The 21474-nt window shown below is 41.4% G+C and overlaps 1 protein-coding gene across 3 annotated transcripts in view; it reads left to right on the forward strand.

Moving 5' to 3' along the window:
* The first annotated feature begins 1559 nt into the window (after positions 1–1559).
* The window catches only part of LOC122551600 (myosin light chain kinase, smooth muscle-like), a 422603-nt gene continuing 402688 nt past the window's right edge, over positions 1560–21474 (forward strand). Inside the window, exon 1 of one of the 3 annotated variants that reach the window (XM_043693744.1) lies at positions 1560–1731. The gene's annotated coding sequence lies outside the window, so the exon portion shown is untranslated. Of the gene's footprint in view, positions 1732–2968; positions 3065–21474 lie in introns of those variants that run through there. The other 2 variants (XM_043693745.1, XM_043693743.1) reach the window with 2 other exon arrangements.

Consider the following 21474-nt stretch of genomic DNA (forward strand, 5'->3'; position numbering starts at 1 on the left):
ACACTGGCTCCTCTCTCCCTGTGCTGTGGTGTGACACACTGGCTCCTCTCTCCCTGTGCTGTGGTGTGACACACTGGCTCCTCTCTCCCTGTGCTGTGGTGTGACACACTGGCTCCTCTCTCCCTGTGCTGTGGTGTGACACACTGGCTCCTCTCTCCCTGTGCTGTGGTGTGACACACTGGCTCCTCTCTCCCTGTGCTGTGGTGTGACACACTGGCTCCTCTCTCCCTGTGCTGTGGTGTGGCACACGGGCTCCTCTCTCCCTGTGCTGTTGTGTGTTACACTGACTCCTCTCTCCCTGTGCTGTGGTGTGAGACACCCGCTCCTCTCTCCCTGTGCTGTGGTGTGACACACCAGCTCCTCTCTCCCTGTGCTGTGGTGTGGCACACTGGCTCCTCTCTCCCTGTGTTGAGGTGTGACACACTCGCTCCTCTCTCCCTGTGTTGTGGTGTGGCACACTGGCTCCTCTCTCCCTGTGCTGTGGTGTGACACACTCGCTCCCCCCTCCCTGTGCTGTGGTGTGACACACTGGCTCCTCTCTCCCTGTGCTGTGGTGTGACACACCAGCTCCTCTCTCCCTGTGCTGTGGTGTGACACACCAGCGCCTCTCTCCCTTTGCTGTGGTGTGACACACTGACTCCTCTCTCCCTGTGTTGTGATGTGACACACTGGCTCCTCTCTCCCTGTGCTGTGGTGTGACACACTGGCTCCTCTCTCCCTGTGCTGTGGTGTGACACACTGGCTCCTCTCTCCCTCTGCTGTGGTGTGACACACCAGCTCCTCTCTCCCTGTACTGTGGTGTGACACACTCGCTCCCCCCTCCCTGTGCTGTGGTGTGACACACCAGCTCCTCTCTCCCTGTGCTGTGGTGTGACACACCAGCTCCTCTCTCCCTGTGCTGTGGTGTGACACACTGACTCCTCTTTCCCTGTGTTGTGATGTGACACACTGGCTCCTCTCTCCCTGTGCTGTGGTGTGACACACTGGCTCCTCTCTCCCTGTGCTGTGGTGTGACACACTGAATCCTCTCTCCCTGTGCTGTGGTGTGAGACACTGGCTCCTATCTACCTGTGCTGTGGTGTGACACACTGGCTCCTCTCTCCCTGTGCTGTGGTGTGACATACTCGCTCCTCTCTCCCTGTGCTGTGGTGTGAGACACTGGCTCCTCTCTCCCTGTGCTGTGGTGTGGCACAGTCTCCCTTGCCCTGAACTGTGTTGTTTTGTGTTCTGAGTAAAACTCCGGTCTCCTGTCTGCTGCATGGTGTGCTTCTCAGAGGGAATTACTCTTTTGTTAACAAAAACAGAAATTGCTGGAAAAGCTGAACAGGTCTGGCAGCACCTGTGGAGAGAAACCAGAGTTAGCGTTTCCAATCCAGTGACCGTTCTTCTGAACGCTTATTCATTTCTGTTTCTCTTTCTGATTTTCAGCATTCACATTTATTTCTGTACTCTGGAGTTCACACAGTATTCGTCCATCCGTTGTGAAGCATCCCTCCCCTCCCCTCCCCTAAAGTTGACCACATTACCTAATAAGGCTGACGGTAGCTAATGTACCAAAACCAGTGAAAATGTGGTCCAGGGTGCCAGATATCACAACAATGTGATTCTTTTTCGTGTCGCAATTGGACTGCAGCAAATCACAAGGTTAGTGGATCGAGAGTAACTCCAAGAAACCGGCAAACTGGGTGAGCCGTGCACTGGGAGCAGCAGCGGTGATCATCTGCTCTCTCTGTAAGTATCGTTCTGATCCTTAGCGACTTCGGGGGGAATATATAATTAACGAGTGAAACTTCTTGTTTTATTTTTCATCTGGAGCAGCTCAGGCATGCTGAAATGAAGTAGTTTGCGGTCTGTTTTCGCGTCAGCCATCTGAAAGAAAGCCAGTTCGATACCTGTTGAATGGACGAGTTGTGAATGAATGGACCCGATTTTAACATTTGAACCATTTCCCAATGCCCCTGAGCCAGTCAGAGCTGGGGATGCGGGCAAGCATTCGTTTATTCAGAGGTTTTAAGTTCCGTGAGGGTCATGGTAAAGATTAAAGTAAGACTGGGTCTACCTTGTAATCCGAGGTCCCAGTGTTGCCAGGCGGGAGGGGGAAGGTGCGTGTGTGTGAAATGTTGGACAGTTCATGTTCTGTCACCTTTCCGGCCGTGTCAAGGGGACGCCAGGATTTCCGAACCTGTTAAACCAAGTGGCATGTTGTGCTGGAGCGGGAGTGGGAGCAGGACGGTACAGCCTGGATGCTGGAACATTTCATGTCGTGCCTTGTAAACTCGAGCGTGTGGAAGGGGGGGCTCGGCTTTCTCTGACAGAGATGACTAGCTCCTGGGCTGGAGGACAGGAGTCCGGCTGCTTGAAGAACTCCCTGAAGTTTCCGAGTGCAAACCGCGCGCTACACAACATCCGCGCGCTAGCTCGGACAGCCCTTTTGTTAAACAACTTTAAGGAAAGGTTGCACTGGTACCGGGAGTACAACTTGGGGATTAATTGACCCAGCCATAAACCTATCAACCATCAATGTTTGTTTTAATCGTTCAGATCTCTGTTTATTTCTCTGTCGTGTTTAGACCACACTTACATTATCTTCATGAAGGCAGAATTTGTCAATCGGTTAGAAAAGCTGCGTGTACTTTTATTTTTCAAAATTCCGGGAATATAATACTTCTCCACGTTGACATTATTGTGTAGCGTGTTTTCAATGAAGCTGACAGACTTATCACCTGAAGAGGTGGACCTGGGGAAGCCTCGCCCCTCTTTAAAACGATTAGGGGAACGGAACGATGTTGTGAAATGGCGATTTGAGCCGAAGACGGTCGCAGTGCTGGGGGGGGGGGGGGGTCAGGTGCAGCGAGAGGGGGCAGAGTGTGGAGCAGGAACAGCGCTGTTCCCTACCCGGCCAGAGCACGCCGCTGGCGCTGGCATTTCCCTCAGCTTCCACACACCCCGCCCCCCCCCGCAAAGCCAGAAGGGCGCGCCAGTATTTCTAAAGCGGGTCGTGCAAGCTTCCTTTCATCCCTTATTTCAAACGATGCGTGTCATCTTGAAGACTGACCAATTGAGGGTAAGAAGAATTTCACCGGGCATTTCTGAGAAATAATTTGAGCGTGTAATCCGATAACCTGCTGAACACTGAATTGGAATCACACGGACATCAGATGTTTCTTTCCAAGAAGCAATTACGTCGCTTATTAGAGTGATACGGAGCTTAGATTTTAGATTTATTTTTGTGCCTTTAAAAAATATTTTCCTCTCTCATAACTCCCCCCGTGCTGGAGCAGACACCTGTCTGAGCCTACGGTGTGTCTAAGAGGCAGTACAACTGAAATGCCCAGCACCCGCCGAGAAAGCAGCATCTTCACTTTGCCTGGTGTGAACTGCATCCTACCTGCCTCCCCCTCGCCCCCCCCCCCCAGTCAGACCATAGTGCAATGTCACAGGGAAAATGTGTCCCTCAGTGATTCTGTTTAGTTGGAGCATTAAAGTGTCATTGCTGTCTGTTTTGCTACTTAGAGCACCTGAGCTGCTCATTCTTGCTGAGTGAACTTTCAAAATAGCAAACAAAGTTGGCAGATGAGGGCCAGCTGTAATTGACTGTATTAGTGTATTGTTTGTCTAGATATAACCATGCGTGAGAAATACTTTTCTTTATCCATTCAGTTGCTAGTTGATTCTATACTGCATCCAGCTGTTCACTACAGTTAAGTCACAGCTACTCCAGGCCTTCCTTCAGATCAAGTGCCCAGAAGTCAGTCATGTAACAACATTTGGAAAGTACACTACATTCATGAGGTCCAGAGTACACTAAAATTTACTGAGTGATCATTCTTTCCAACTGCCTTTTACTCTGATTTTTTATTGATTGATATCACTGGGGATCTCAAACATGATATAGTCACTGGTTTTAATACCATCTTTTTTCAATACACATTTAACATGCACCTGATTGGCATACAATGTGCGTTCCAATAAATTGTCCTTTCCAAAGTTAGCTCATTGGCATAATTCTCGGGTGCTCCCAGTGCATGGTGCAGGGCACAATGATTGAGGTTTGCTTCAAAGGCTGCTGTCTTCCAAAGAGGGAGACAGTTTTCTAAGCTGGGTGCAGAGTTATCCAATTAAACAGCTGGATTCTGGAAATCCTACAACAAAGGGTTACTCTGGGGGAGTAGATAGCTCTGTATTCAAGGGATGGGGATAGGGAAGTGTATTATCAAGTTGCAAGTGACAGCACTTAATAAAGCAGTGGCCATAAGAGGTAAAAGAGTTTAATTAGCCCGCAGCAGTTTGTATGAATGAGGATGCATCTTAGGGAAATATCACATTCCAACATTTCTGTCACCCCACAAAAATGAATGTGGACACATTACCCGTTGTACAGCAGGGTAACTTACTTATTTCTAGTCATTGCACGTTCACTTGTTGACGATCTTCAAATCCAGCAGCAGAAGCAACTGCAAAGCTTCCATTTCTAGAAACGAACATTGATAACTGGTTATCAATGAGAGTCATTTCATCTCACTGGGTTCTTCAGAGCTTCCTGTGAACAATCAAAGTCACAGAATCATTCATTCAGGGTTGTAGAGGTATGTTTCGCAGTGACCCTGATGGATACCAGAGCTGTATTATAGCTTTTTGTGTGCTCACATCCTTGGCTAAAGCATTGGTGCATGAGCCAAGTGAAATTGTATATCGTTGAACACAGACAAGACATCACTATAGTCTTTAATCCTTCATTACTGACTTTCAGAAAATGAATGAAAAGTGGGAGCATCAGCTTTATGTGCATTTAAATGTATAATTCTGTATTTGTGATTGCACACCACCTGATTGTTGACGAAGTGGTAGCCTTTCTATTCATAATAGTGTTGTGTTCAGGCAAGATCATGTATGGCCATGTGAATGCAATCAGTTATGGCCTGCACTTGCAGGAATTGTAGGAATGCAGGCATCTTTTTTGTTGCTGGCTGCTTTCCACAGAAAACATGATGAAACTTTTGTTCCTGGCAAACAATGTATCGTTTACCTCCTTGATACAATTATGAACTGAAGGTTAGAAGATGTGTCTGATATCTCGCCCCCACATGCCTGGAAGAAACAAGTCATGTAAAAGTTTCTAATACTTTAACTGTCATATAGCTATTACAGTGCAAGATCCAACTTTTCAAATTTTGGCTTGGATACCACACCCTGACCTTTTATTAATAGACTTATTTCACATAATGACATGCCTGAATGCAACCTCACCTGCTTGATGTGTCACTTCGAATTCTCCAATCTTTCTCAGCATAAATAAATAGAGATGGAAATACCTATTACTGGACATTAATACATTCTCTAACAACTTAAAATGACTAATAAAATATTAATGTAACTTTAAGTAGCAAGCAAGAGGACTCCAGCAATCTTCAATAACACCTTTTATCCAAATCGACCCAAAACAATACAAAGATAACCAGTTACCAAGAAATGTAATGAAAACAACAATGTACCTTTACTAACCAGGAGCAGTCTGTTCTACACAGGAACTTAACCCATCATGCATTGCTTAGATTTCCAGATCATATACTGGAGAAGATCCTTTGTGACCTTGAATTATCGAAGCTATATGTCGTCTTTAACGACAATCTGTTTGTGCTGAGGGTTGCTGTTGGATGCACCATGCAGGAGTGTCCAGTAACCACAGGTCTCCATGCCCCAAAATAGACAAATATGTTTCCCAGTGTACATCAGATACTGCTTTCACATTATCAGCCTTTTCAGTAACTTTGATTTGGCCTGTACGTATTGTTTCAATGATCCAAATGTTATTCTTTTGGGATATCAGTATTTTGTTTTTCCACTTTCAAGTAACTCAATTAAATAGACCGAACTGAGAGACCTATACCATTTGGTCCTGTGCCATGAGCATGTCTGCTCCAAGACTTAACAAGGCCCTTCAGCACAAAGCCTGTGCAGCAGCCTCTTGGCTGAACTCTCAGCATTCAATACAGCGAGTAGTGTCATTAGGATTTTACATTTTTCTCGCATACAGTTTCGCAGATCATTAGGAATGCAAATGGATCATTGATCTTTATTTCAAGGGGTTACAGTAGAAGAGTAGGAAAGTTTTTTTCATAGAATCCCTGCAAAATGGAAGCATGCCATTTGACCCATCAAGTCCACAATGACCCTCCAAACAGCATCCCACCCAGACCTACCCCACTACCGTATCCCGATAAACCTGCATTTCCCATGGCCAATCCACCTAACCGGCACATCTCTGGACCGTGGAAGGAAACTCACGCAGACATGGAGAGAATGTGCAAATGCCACACAAATAGTAATCCAAGAGTGGAATTGAATCCGGGTCCTTGACACTGTGAGGCAGGAGTGGTAACCATTGTGCCACTGTGCAGCCCCCAAAGTTTTCCTGAAGCTGTACAAGATGTTGGTGAGACCACAACTAGAGGATTGAGAGCAGCTTGTTGTTTTTATTTAAGAAAATATATAATTTCATTGGAGACAGTTCTGAGAATGTTCACAAGAATGATCCCTAGTATGGAGGAATTGTCTTATGAACAAGCACTAAACAGATTGGGACTCAACTCACTGGAGTTTAGAAGATTTGGAAGGTGACCGAATTGAAACATATCACATTCTTAAGAGGGTAAATGTTGAGAGGATGTTTCCCTTCATGGGAGAGTCTCGGATCAGAGGGCATATTTTCCGGATAAAGGGGTGCCAATTTAAGACTGAGATGAGGAGGAATTTCTTCTCTTCGACGATCATGAGCCTTTGGAACTCCTTGCCAGAGACTGTGGGGACAGAGCTCTTATGCATATTTAAGACTGCACTAGAGTCTTGATCAGTAGGGGAAATAAAGGTTATAGGGAAACACAGCAGGACAGTGGATATAAAGAATGTTGAATCAGCCATAGTGCTACTGAATGTTAGAGCAGTATTGAGGGGCCAAATGGCCAATGCCTGTACCTGTTTGTTATGGCCTTTTATGCAATTAAAATTTATTTTCACCACTGTAGGACTTCAGCCATGTAAAGTATTTCAACGTAGGATATAAATATAATGTATTAATTTTTTTTCCTCGAAGAAAAGCTATATGGAAGTTAACTCCAGTTTTAGCATTGATTCCTTTGGGAATCCATGCCTCATTTAAAGTCTTTTCAATTAAAGTCAGGATTTTCAGGAATGCAAATTTCTGACTTTAAGTGAGAATCCCCTGAAGGTACCTTTGCTTTGCCTCATTGAGGAGAAAAGTAAGGGGATTTCGCTACACCACAGCATACCCATAGGTTTTGGAGCCTTGGCAGACAATGATGAGTGCAGCAGGATTGGACTTGCACGGTGAGATTAGGCAATTCTGTGTAGGGGAACTTCAGGATTTTCAGAACTATGGTGGAATGTTGGAATTGGTCCCTGGTGGATCCTTGGAGTGTGTCAGCATTGGGGAACATGTAAAATATACACATGTATGCTGGACTGCAATAAGTGACAATATAGTCCAGCTCCATTGGTCGGAAAAACACCATGAAGTGGATGCTCAACCAAGGGATAATCATGCTTTTTACCCATTTCTCCAGCATCTGTGGTTATACTGGGACATTGAAAGAATGTCATGAAAGTTTATCCCAAATATTTCCTGTGCCTCGCTAGCAGAGTTATTATACTGGCTATTTCATTAATTTAATATTAACTTCAACTAACAGAATTAAGTCAGGAAGTTTTGAATGTTTTGGAATGTGGATCAAAGGTGCCGGGTTTGTTACCACCACTTTCCATAAGGTTAATCTTGCAGTCGGCATAAACTAGAATTTATCTCAGAAAATATTAAGTACTTTTAAGAGTCTGAAATATACTTTGGATAACAATGTGTTGACAAAATATTTTCTATTCTTACCACATCGTGATATAAAAACTGAATTCTCATTGTTTGTCACAATTTTCCACTCCGTAATCAGAATTTCAATAACAATTCGCAGATATATAAACAATTTTCTTCTAAACAGTGATATGTTTTAAAAGCAAAAATGCAAACAAATGGGCAATTGTCCTCCATTAGCCTGTCACAATTTCTTAATAAGTAAATTGACATCTTTTATTTAATGCTGTAATTCATCATATAGTTTGCTTTCAAATGGACCCGAAAAACACAAATCAAAATAATTTTGCATGTCACCATCATTTATCCTATTGTAAAGCGATGTCAACAAAAACACAGTTTCACAATCAGTACTGTCTGAATATATTTACGTTGGTCAGTTTTGGTTAAGTGGTTAAAAACGGAGAGAATTGCGGATGCTTTAAATCAGAAACAAAAACCGAAATTGTTGGAAAAGTTCAGCAGGTCTGGCAGCATCTGTGGAGAGAAATCCGAAATAATGTTTCAGGTGAAGTGATCCTTCCTCAGAACTTGTGCAGGAAGGGTTCCCTGACCCGAAATGTTAACGCTAATTTCTCTCCACAGATGCTGCCAGACCTGGTGAGCTTTTCCAAAAATTTTTGCTTTGGTTAAGAGATCTCTGTTTGCTTACCTCTTTTTCTCAAATTATCTATTGAAATACGTAAAATCTTCAATATCAGCTTATCAGAGTAAAGCTTTTAAAATGTGTCACAAACTTTTCCTGATTTGAAAAAAAACAACTCAACAGACTTGTTACATGAGATAATGAAACATCCTTCTTGTTGAATTGATAAAGTGTTACATTCCAGGAAATTAGATATACAGTGTAAGCTTAGGCCTTCGACCAGGAGTCACAGTTTAGGACAGAACTATCACTCCAGAAATTGCTGTGAAGATTAAGGTGAGGTTAAAAGTGCTTGGCATACCTAGTGCGAAACTCCACGGACACTTCAGATGAGACCCGCTGGATACTAACTGCAGAATTCAAGAGGGTATGTCAGAAATGGGCTGGTCTGCTGTAAACCTTTCAAAAATGGCATCTTGATATCTAGATTCTCGTTCAAATGTAGTGCGAGCCAAATGCAAAGTATCAACTCTGGAACTTAAATTGTCACTCTTAAGTCTAATGACCCCTTTCACAGCTCAACGAAGTTTAATTGTCATGCTTTAATTGCCGACTTTAAGAAAAATTCTAACATTGTTCAGTCATTTATTCCAATCTCTTATCCTTTCTCCATTTCATTATCTGTACTGTCATGCCTCACTGGGGTAACATGCTGGAAATCAAGTCCTACTGCACCTAGAGTCATCACAAAGTTTAAATAAATGTTATCAAATTATTTAGAGTCTCCAGTTTGTCGTCAGACTCTGGTTAACATAAGACATGAACCAAGTTTCTGTACTTAATAAGATCTGCTATTTATTACAAATGAATAGATTCTAGCCACAGATAATCAACTACGAACTGTCAACATATAACTTTAAAAACTGTAATGTCCTTCTCAACCCCACATGTGCAAATAGACCACGAAAATTGCTTTGAGTGTGAGCAATATTAAAACTGGGAAAACAGTTCTCGGGCCCCAGTTCACATGGTTTGCTGTGATGACCCTGTCACTTGCTAGGAGTTTCTGTTCTTCAATCTCTTCTCTATATCCTTTTCACTTCATTGTAGGAGGCACTCTAACAGCAAAATGTCTTCTTTCTTGGTTAAAGGCCACAGCTTACAGTAACTAGTGACACTTAATAATTTGGCTTCTTTATGCTTTAGATAATTTACAGGAGAGAAAGACACTCCACCTGCCCCTTGCAGCAGTCCAAAGGGATCTGACAGTATTGTGCATGTTCTCAAGCTGTTCACTTACATAGGAACTAATCAGAGTTTTTGTTAGGCTTTTGACAGCCAAATCTCACTTTTGTATACACCAACTGGTGCTGAACCACCTACAAACAGCTTCCCTGTTGCAACTAGTAGTGTTAACATAAACATAACTTACAATGAGTTTCAGTCATCCGGGTTTTTAAAAGCTCAGCAAAGCCTTTCTCAATCCTTAATATTAAAATTGTCTTTTTCCCATATCAGTCCACAGTCCTCTATTGCGAACAGGGGTAAGCATTCTCGAAAATACCATTCCCTAATTCTTCAGCGACATTTTAGCCAAATTGTGCTGCTGAAGTACACTTTATATGAGAACTATCTGTATACGGTAAAAGTAGAAAGAGAAGCTCTTTACAGTATCTGATTTGACACTGAAATCACACATCAAATTTACATTTCCTTATTCAAACCTTGCACTGTTCATTTTGCAATGTATCTCTCTGATCTAATCAGATAGGAGCATTGTTACCTGCCCTGTTCACTATTTCCTTGGCTGCAATTTTATCAGTTCATATTTTCAGCAACCTGCCACAAAAAACATTTAAAACCTACATGTGCACAGTTAAGCATAACAAATGGCGATGCTGTTCATTAATCAGCCAAAGGATTTAATGGGTCATTACATATGAGCCGGGCATTTGAAAAGAGCAGAAAATTGTAATGAAGGCGTTCAAAGGCTAAAAAGGTAAATTTAAAAGCCGACTATTTGTTGAGTCGGCTGAAACCACAGGATATTACTTAAAAACGATTGAGGAGCTGGTGGCATAGTGGTGATGTCATTCTGCCATGATGTAATACAGAGGCTAATTGTCTAAGGACATGGGTTCAAATCCCAGCATGGCAGGTAATAAAGCTGGAATTGTAAATTGGTCTAATGGCAACCATATAACTGCTGTCAATTATTGTGAAAATAAACCATCTGATTCACCAATGGCCTTGAGGGAAGGAACCCTGCTAACATCAACCTGTCTGACCTAAATGTGACTCCAAATGCACAGCAATGTGGTTGACTCTTAACTTCTCTCTGAAATGTTCTAGTGAGCTATTCAAGGACAATCAGGAGTGGGCTCTAATGTTCGCCTCGCCAGTGATGTCCAAATCCCATGAGCAAATTTTAAAAAACTCAACAATGCGGAGTGTCATAATGGCAAAAGTTTTTCATGACTTTGCAAGTTATGGAAATATCAAGGATTCATGTGATTTAGCCATAGCCCACCAGAACAGTCACATTAGGTGAGTGTGAATGGCACGTTCCATGATATCCTCACAGACATTCAGGCACAGTAGCTGGATTTTTATGGAGTTTGCGGAGATGTGTAAACAGCAGCAGGACCAATTCTGGGATTCCCAACATCCCAGTTTCCACCAGTGCAGAGATTGGGATATAAACCCATTCAGCTTGTGAACTGGCAACCTGCAATCCTGATTTGACCAGCTCCATCACTGGGATAGACATGTCCACAACTTCTCAATTGTTGTTAGTTAGCGAGCTTTTAAAAGGAGTTCATAATGAACCTTTGCCTGCACAAGCAAACCTTTTGAACTTAAGTCTGAGAGATCTCGACCTTCCCTCCATGCTAAGCTGTGTTCCCATCCACCACCGTTGCCATTCATACCCTTCATGCCAAGGTATTGCACATGCCCATTCATCCACAGTGGACTCTCTATGGAATCAATTAACTCTATTGTGACAACAAGAGATGGTTGCAAAATAAGATTTAAAACAGTCATTCATTCATAATTTTTCATTTTAAAAAGTTCCTTTAACTTCATGCCATAACTGTGTCAATCACCCAGATATTTTAAAGGATCAGTAGCAGAAATGTAAGTACTTGATGCCTCTATCTTCTGCAAATATCCATTGTGTGAAATGACAGTAGTTCAGATGGCCAGACCTGTCAATCAAGCAATGTTTTCCCTTGAGTTGGGCTATTTTAACACTCTCTAATGGATGTATAATGAGGCAGAAGTTGGATCTTCATCTGCTTAAGGCCATTTGCAGGACATTATTGTTCTGATATGGCCTCACTGAGTGTCAGTTGAGGTGACACCAAGCTTCTTTCTAGTGGATAAGCAATATACCTTCCTCCATTCTATCCTCTCCACACCCATCCACCCACCCACAAAATTCAGCTCTATTTGTTGGTAGGACAGAAGAGAACTTGTGATCTCCCTCCCTCCAACCATTCTGCAGTTGCATGTACTGCATTTGTCTGACCAGCTGAACACCACAGGAAGCCAAACTGCTGACTTCCGGGGAAATGACAGATCATACATTGAGACATACAATCATTTTTGTGCAGAAACTGGAAAAAAATCTCTGTACATGGCATGAAATCCTCTAACCCTTCAACATACAGGATTTTTCTTTATTCAGTCGCAGGATGTGAGCATCGCTAATTGCTAAGAGTCAATCACTGATTTCCTTCCTTAAAGGACATAAGTAAACCAGACGGGTTTTTCCTGACAATCAACAATGGTGTAATAACACCGTTTAACTCCTAATTCCAGATTTTATTTTTAAAATTGAATTCCACTATCTGCCATGGCAGAATTTGGGCCCAAGTGTTCAGAAAATTACTGGGTGTCTGGATTAATAGTCTAGCAATAATACCACTGAGCCATTACCTCCTCTACACCATATGACTGTGGTTTGGACATAAACTATTTAGATCTCCTTATCATGTAATATGTATGCTGGAGTCCCTGTTTTTCAAAAATTAAAACTATGTATATGCATCATGCTTGCTTTACTTCTAAAACTTAAAAGAGTCTGTTAGTATGTTGTTTAAAAGTACAAAGCCTTAAAAGTGAAATACTAAATTGACAAACAACCAAGTATCAGATGAAAAAAACTATTCTATCATTTCTTTGATTTGATTTGAGTTATTATAGTCACACATACTTAAGTACAGTGAAAAGCTTTGTGCTAGCAGTAGAGGCAGATCATAGCAAACAATGACATACAGATCAAAGGGTGCTTAGACAGAGTGAGGCATACAAGACTACAGTTGCACAGGAGGTACGCAAAGCAAGATCGACATTACTTTAAGTTAGAGAGGTCCATTCACCAGTCTAATAATAGCAGGGAAAAAGCTGTTCTTGAACCTGTTCATGTGTATGTTCAAGCTTCTGTATCTTCTTCCTGAGGAAGAGATTGGAAGAGAGCATTACCAGGGTGGAAGGGGTCTTTAATGATGTTGGTAACCTTTTCATGGCAACGAGAAACGGAAATGGAGTCCATGGATGGGAGATTGGCTTCCGTGATGGTCCAGGCTGTGCACACAACCTTGTGGAGTTTCTCATTGTCCTGGGCAGAGCAGTTGCCATACCAGACCATTATGCACCAGGATAGAATGCTTCCTATGGTGCATCTATAAAAGTTGGTGAAGGTCCTACGTACATGTCAAATTTCTAAACCACCTAACAAACAGGCATTGTTGTGCCTTCTTGACCAGTGCATCCATGTGAGAAGTCCAGGACAGATTACAACCTGATCAAATTTTACTGCAAAATCAGTGGTTTTAATGTTTATTTCATACTACAAAGATTAGAAATTTCAGTTAAGTAGTGAATGAAATTTATTTTCAAAATGGTTTTTGAGAGAATTGCTTTACCTTTACCTTTATTGCAACATTGTCCTTGCTGATCTTGAAAGGATTAGGCTTTTCACTGGTTCATTAATTCTTGGTGCGAGATTTCTAGCTGTTTTCCCCACTTTAATTTCATCTTCTCTTAACCTCTGTAGTTCTGATTTCCAGCCAATCAACAAATTGGACAATGTACTATTTCTCCAATATTCGTATAAATCATCACTCTTATCTATCCATTCAAGTGCATTTGTCTAATATTTCCTAAGAAGAAGATATCCATTCCATTTCCAACTGGCCTGCAGATACTTGTACAAATAAAGTCTGCACCTTTCCAAATGCTGTAATTCGACAACTTTTCAATAATGGCATCAGATTGCTCTAAGTGAAAAGTATGATTTTTAGTAACTATGCTCAAAGTAGAGTGAAACTCAAAATTATAAATCCAGGAGAATTACTTTATAGCAGTCGATAATAAGAATTATTGTCTGAGGTGGGGTCATTTAATCAGGCTGGAGGTCACAGACTCCACTCCTTCTTTCCTGCACCCATTTCAATTCATGGCAAGAAGGCCCATGGATGGCCTAGCAGTTTGAATACTAATTTCAGCCTGCATGCCACTTTAGGGGCTGACCTCACTGCTGGTGGTACTGAGCGATTGTGAGAAGCAGGGTTAGGTGGGCAGGGATCCTGAAATTCCAACTCATTTGGGTTGACTTGTGGGATTCCAGGGACAGGGTGGTTCCTTGTTCAAACATGCTCCAAGCCTGAAAGAGAGCCCTGACATCAGGAAACCGAACCAACTGAAGCCACCCACCTAATTCCCTCCCCAGCCAGTGAAATCCCTTCCTGCGACCCCCCCTCCCATCCCACCATCACTTGCCTGTGATCTGGATCCCTTTTTGATCTTATGGCTCAAGTGAATGTGCAGTAACCTCTGCTCCCAGTGGCACCGATGTACATTGGAGAGCTCCTACCCTCCCATTGGTGTTATTTCTACCCTCAGGGTCCTAAGTCCTGGGAAGGTCTGGCATTCGTCTGTCAAGTGTCTACCAGAATACTGTTTTTTCCAGCAGGCGAACAACAGAGGCTCCCACCCGGTCTCCATCTGGTGGGGTAGATCCTGGCACCACCATTAAATTCTGTCAGACAAACCCACACATGATAATTTGATTAATTGTGCAATTTTCAAAATTTGTCATATCTTGAAATGCCTTGTCCTGAGGTAGTTTTTTACAATTTGAAATTGACATTGTGTAACATAATTTCTTAAACAAGGATGTTTTACAGATTTAGCAACGCTGCAAAATGCCCTGGCTCTTAGACTTGGGTGTGAGTATCATATTTGTGCAACAGGAAGATGTGTCAAGTTGGCAGAATAAGCTAAACTGGTTTTGAGATGGTATTGTTGATAATAGTTATCCTTGGGATTGCTGTATTGTTCATGTCCTTCAGGTGAGAGTTCGAGTCCTAATGGCACTTACATGTGGTCATTGATAATCTCAAGATGTTATTGAAAGAGGAGGAGAAAATTCTAACCAATTTCTTCCTTGGCCAATCCTGTTAAATAGAGAACTGATTAATTGGCCATTTAAAATTTTGTTCCCTGTAAGATGTTTGTGTGTGCAAATGGCTGACATGTTTGCTTCTGTGATAGTTCTTGGAATTTAACTCATTCATTTAACAGAAAAGCTCAGATATAAAAAGACAACTTTTTGCTTGGATAAAAGCACTTGACGCACAATTCTTGTAATTGCAGTTCATGAATGTTAAATGAGAAAACACATGCTTGTTCGCAAAGTAGCTTTGATTGAAGCAAATGCAAAGAGTTACATATGGAGTATACCATTTAGAAACTTGGTATTAATGGGATTCATCTTTATTTTATTTTGTATTTTCATGCTGTATGTACTTTGTTTTGATTCATTTTTAGTAATTTGTCACAACTACATGTTGTACAACAATTGTAACCTACCTTTTATTTTTTCCAAACAATCTGATGTAATGGCATAAAATATGTCATTGTACTGCTTTAATTTGATGTCTTTATAGTGAAATGACATGCAGCTGTCCTACTGTTCTGCCTCCTAAGCAACCAGGATGGTAGTGACTCTTTAATCCCTGATTGGTAATCAAGCCAAACATATTTAAATATACTTGATTTAACTATTGAAGAAGGGCACTTTGTATTCAGAATATACCTCTTAATCCCATTATTTGAGTTCCTTGCTGGCAGGGAACAGCTTTGTTGGTATGTCTGGAAGAAAAATTACCCTTGGTGTTCCTGAATTTCACTGAAGTGTGTAATGTCTGTCTACATTGCTTCTGCTCCACTGTTCCCTTTAGAGATAAGTTGCTGATAAATCACTCTGTTGACATTTAACAAACCAAATAGGGTGTTTCAGTATTCAACACAGATCCTTAATGGTGGATTTTAGTAACAAATTGTGTATGTAACAGCTGAAATTGGAGAGCTACCAAAAATTGATGTGTCAAGGTAACTACTGTTGTCACTATTCCAAATTTCCGACTTGAATACAGTATTTGTGATGAAGAACGTTTTGCATGTAATAGAATGTTGTGCTTTAATATAGTGGATTGTTTACATTGCATGGACAGAGACCCCTAATAATTGACCTGGCTGCTGGGAAATGTCCTCTTGGAAGAGGAAATTTAGACAGACCAAGTAGTGCCCCTGAGCATTGCTCTATTTCAACAACTCAACAGTGAAACCCTGAATTTAAATTAATAATTTTATCCACTGACAATTCTGATCAGCTTATGCACACCATGGCTAATGTTTTAAACAGAAACTCTGCCATATGTAACACACATTCTGAATTGTTGTTCTCATATACATTTCCCTCCGTTCCTGAAAAGCAGTCATCTGTTATTTCAGTAACCGCTGGGCATTTCAATATCTAATTACTCATCTCAAGGCTTGCCTTTTTGATTAACAGGTTATTCAAACATGGCTTAGTGTATTTAATAGTTGAGCCTAAACCTATTCTGTCTTGGAATCTACTCATGTCAACTTCCAGCAAGGATGGATGGATAATAATAAAGATTAAAATCCAAGGTATTTCTGGTTTCTGCTCCCCTCCCATTGCTCAATTAGGAATGACAAAACTAATTCGGTCACCCAGCTCTACATCAAAGCTGAACTCCCTCAGCTTGTACGCTGTGAAGACCCACCTTATAAAATCACTGAACTATTATGGAAATCTGGATTAGCTCTATTATTTGTTTGTGAAACTATGAGACTAGAAACTTGTATCGATGATAGTGACAGCCGTGACATAAGCTTTAAAGAAGGCCATGTTTAAATATAATTCCAGTTGATGTTTTTAGTCCCCAAAGTTAAAGGATCATTTTAGAAAAAACAAAGCAATTTGAATTCCGACATTATCACCAAAAAAAATCAAAATTTGGATATAATGGGCTAGATTGTCATGTTGGGTGCACAGAGAAGATGAAAGGTAGAAATCCTTTTTCCTTTCTGTCACTTTAATACAAGGGAGATCTCTGATGGATTTCAGTGATTGAACCTTCTTTATGTAGAGCAGATGAACTGCCAATATTGATCATGCTCCATGCCAGAGCCAATTACCTACATTAGAATGAAACAAGAGTCCCAAAAAAAATCTGGACTGGGTAAGGGCAGGTTTCCTTGCCTGGAGGATGGTGATGAACTAGTCAGATTGTCATAAAAACCTGACATCTTTATGCTCACTTTTACTGATCACAGCTTTTTATTCCCAATTGAATTAAAAATTCCAAACTGCTATTGTGGGATTTGAACCGCAATTGACTGTGTTTAAAGAAAGCACGTGCCATAGTGGTAATGTGTCTGGGCAAGTAATCCTGAAACCCAGGCTGTTCTTCTGGGGGTGTGGATTTGAATCCTGTCAAAGCAGATGGTGAAATTGGAATTCAATAAAAAGCTGGCATTGAAAGCTGACCTAATGGTGACCATATAACCATTGTTTAAAAAAATGTGGTTTGCTAAGATTCTTTTGGAAAGGGAAAACTGCCATCTCTTACCTGGTCTGGCCTGTATATGACTTTAGACACACAGAAAGTGGTTGATTCTTGATTGCGAAATGAGAGATGGGTAACAAATGCTAGCTTAGCCAGAGATGCCAGATCCTAAGAATTGAAAAAGGAAACAAAATAGCTCAAGACTCTGCATTATTACTCCTGTAACATGGAATATTGTGAGCTGTTTTGGGCTCGGTATCTAAAGAATGATGTACTGACCTGGGAACATGTCCAGAGAAGGTTCATAAGAATGACCCTGGGAAGGAAGGGCTTGTCAAATGAGGAGCGGTTGAGGATTCTGGGTCTGTACTTGATGGAGTTTGGAAAACTGGGAGAGGGATCTCATTGAAACTTACAGATAGCTGAGAAGTCTAGATAGTGGGCTTGGTGAAGATGTTTCCATTAGTAGGAGGGACTCTGATCCGAGGACACAGCTTCAGAGTGAAGGATAACACTCTAGAACTGAGATAAGGAAGAATTTCTTCAGCCAGTGGGTGATGAACCTATGGAACTCAATATTGCAGAAGGCTGTGGGGCTAAGTTATTTAAGGCAGTGATAGATTCTTGATTAATAAGGGGAGCAAGGGTTATGGAGATAAGGCAGGAGAATGAGGTTGGGAAACATATCAGCCATAATTGAATGTTGGAATGGACGGGATAGGCAGAATGACCTAGTTCTGCTCCTTTATGTTACGGTCTATTATTTACAAAAAAAACAACTGATCTTTTGTAAGAATAGAAAATCTGACAGAACAAACACTAATATTGACCTGCAGGCTCACAATATAGCAGAAGGCCAGAAATGTAGAAGGATAAATAATGTCAAATATTTTAGCATTAGCAATAATCTAAAAAGCACATCTGGCAGCAAAACGTTGAATATAAGGAAGCTGGTATCATTGTGTAAAACTGGATGTAGTTTGCTCACTGAGCTGGAAGGTTTGTTTTCAGATGTTTCATCACCATATCAGGTAAAATCATCAGTGAGCTTCCGGATGAAGTACTGGTGGCATGGCCCACTTTGTATTTATGTGTTTAGGTTTCCTTGGATTGGTGATGTCATTTCCTGTGGTGATATTTCGAACCTCAACCTGAGCTACAAAGCTTCTCAACCTGAGCTACAAATCTTCTCAAAACTGCCATGGACATTTGCCTAAATCAACAGTGACATTAGTTCTTTGGGGGTGGAGGTGGGGGTGGGGTGACATAGAAGAACAATAAGAAGTAGTTAAGAGATGGAGTTAAATATTTGGGGTGAGGTGAAGCTAACTTTTAGCTGTCATGCTAAAAGTTAGGGTACATTGTCAATTATCTCACATCATATGGAAATGGGAACTGAGGGAAGAAGATTGTGGCCGAGTCCTGCTGAACCATGTCTCTGTAAATTGTGAATAAGTGTTTACTCGTTTTCATTTGTGTAGTTTCCAGCCCTAATCTGTCATGAGCATCTAGAAACTGGTCGTGGTTTTTCACCCAACTATTGAAGTTTGTTTGTGGATTATACTAAATTTTTCCACTAAAGGTTGTGTAAGTTTTTTAAGAAAAAGGGAAAAGGTTGCTTTTTATCTTTGATGAATGTCCATTATCTCAACTGACAAGTAGTTGTTGTCCTGCATTAGGGATGTAATGTTATTTGTTGTGTACAGAACTGAGCATTTTCTGTATGTTCTGAATAAAATGCTTATTACAGTATCTGTGGCGGAATTAGTTGAGTGATTTAGTGGTTTGAATTAACACAAAAAAGGGTTAAAATTAAGAGCTGGAAAAATAATATCTTGAGGAGCCTAATGCTGCCAGAGCACCAGATGAGACCTGGATTACAGATGGCTATAGTCTCAAATCCTGGGGCTGACAGAATCTGTGAAGTATTTGGCTGCTGCGATTGTTGAATGTGTAGGTATATCTGGAATCAAATCTGAGCTCCCTGCTCATTCTTTTGTCCAACAACATTTTAAATAAATTGAATCAAAAGTCCATTTGAAAGCAAAAAGCTTTGATTAAACAAGAATGCCTTTGTTTGGAGCCTCTTAAACAGGACACAAATGAACAGGAGCAGTACATTTAGCCCGCCAGGCCTGTTCCCTGCTATCCAATAGCTTAATTCAATCTACTGCCTTTGGTTTTAAAACATTTTAATACCCATGTCTAACAAAAATCTAGCTGTTCTGATGAAAGTTCATAGACCTGACTCGTTAATGTTGCTTTTCTCTCCTTAGATGTTGTCAGGCTACTTCCAGCATTTTCTGTTTTACTTCACATTTGAAGCATTTGCAATATTTTAGAACTATCCTTCTTAGTTTTAAAATTTTCAATTGATTTAGCCTAAATAACACTTTGAGGGATATCCTTCCAGATTCCTATTACCCTTTGTGTGAAGGAATGCTTTCTGACATCATCCACAACATTACATTGCCTACAGTATGAAATAGGCCCTTTGGCCCAACAAGTCCACACCGACCCTCCAAAGAGTAACCCACCTAGACCCATTCTCCTACTCTTTATTCACCCCTGACACTATGGGCAATTTAGCATAGCAAATTCACCTGACCTACACATCTTTGGATTGTGGGAGGAAACCCAGGCAGACACTGGGAGAATGTGCAATCTTCACACAGTCGTCCAAGGCTGGAATTGAACGCGGATCCCTGGCGCTGTGAGGCAGCAGTGCTAACCACTGAGCCATTTTTCTGCCCCTAACGTACATCTAATTTTAGGCTAAATCCTCCTGTCCTGCACCCTATCTGAAGAAAATAGATTAGATTACCTACCGTATGGAAACAGACCCTTCAGCCCAACAAGTCCATACCAACCCTCTGAAGAGTAACCCACCCAGACCCATTCCCCTAACTAATGCACCTAACACTATGGGCAATTTAGCATGGCCAATTAACATGGCCTGCATATCGTTGACTTATGGGAGGAAACACACGCAGACATGGGAAGAATGTGCAAACTCCACACAGACAGTCGCTCAAAGTGGGAATTGAACCCAGGTCCCTGGCACTGTGAGGTAGCAGTGCTAACCACTGATCCACCATGCCACCCTTAACAAGTCAGGTTCTCTGTGTTTACCCTCCCATCTTAAGCAATTCAATTAGATCAGCTTCTATTGTTATATATTCAATAGAATGCTGACCTTGTCCACAAAACCAATCCTCCGAATTTAACAAAAACTGAAAGAACTGTGTTATCGACTCCTTCATCTGTCCAGCCGTTTTTCTCTCTCATTGGGCTCTATCCCTACCTATCGTTTACTCCTTACCTTCTTCCCCACCCTACCTTCTACATATAAACCAACATCTTCCTAGAAACAAAATTTCCTTCCCGAGGTACTGTGTCAGAGGAATGATGCCCAGAATTGATTGCAGTGTTCCTAATGGAGTCTAACCAAATCTGCTGTCTTGATATAAAGGCCAATATTCCATGAGATTTATGATTTAATTTTTGTATCATCTATTAACCTTTAGTCAATTGTGTAGGTGAATCTCTTGAGCCTTGATTTTCATGGCTGAGGTGGGTTATCTTCTTGTCTCCATGATCATACCTCCATCTGAGGACAGAAACACGCCCAGCATTGGAGTTGGACAAATTCTAATGCACTCTGATTTCAAGGCCCATATCTATGTTAAATATCAAAGAATAAATAAAGCAAAGCAGATCAGACTACTTATCCCCCAACCCTCCTTCACCACCCCTCACTCCTAGAACCACCCTCAAAATTAAAGATCCCTCCCCCACAGCCCACACATCCACTCAAATTATTGGGTCTAGTTGCTATTGCTTCAAATACCCCAAATCCTGTGAAAATAAGTCATTGGGAAAGCACTTCTCTCAAAAGATCATAATTCTTTCAAGCTAATTTACTTTTCAAAACCCACTTGAAAGAAACATAACGCTTTTGAAGAGGTCATAAAACTGTCAAGATAATACTTCATCACATTAGCTTCCAAGTCCATAGCCAGGGTCAGTTCTGACTATGGGCAACGCAGACACACCTCAAACTGCAGCATTTCCTGATGAACCATAGAATCCCTACAATGTGGAAGCAGGCCATTCAGCCCATC

The sequence above is a fragment of the Chiloscyllium plagiosum genome, chromosome 7 (genome assembly GCF_004010195.1).
Source record: "Chiloscyllium plagiosum isolate BGI_BamShark_2017 chromosome 7, ASM401019v2, whole genome shotgun sequence".
Classification (NCBI taxonomy): Eukaryota; Metazoa; Chordata; class Chondrichthyes; order Orectolobiformes; family Hemiscylliidae; genus Chiloscyllium; species Chiloscyllium plagiosum.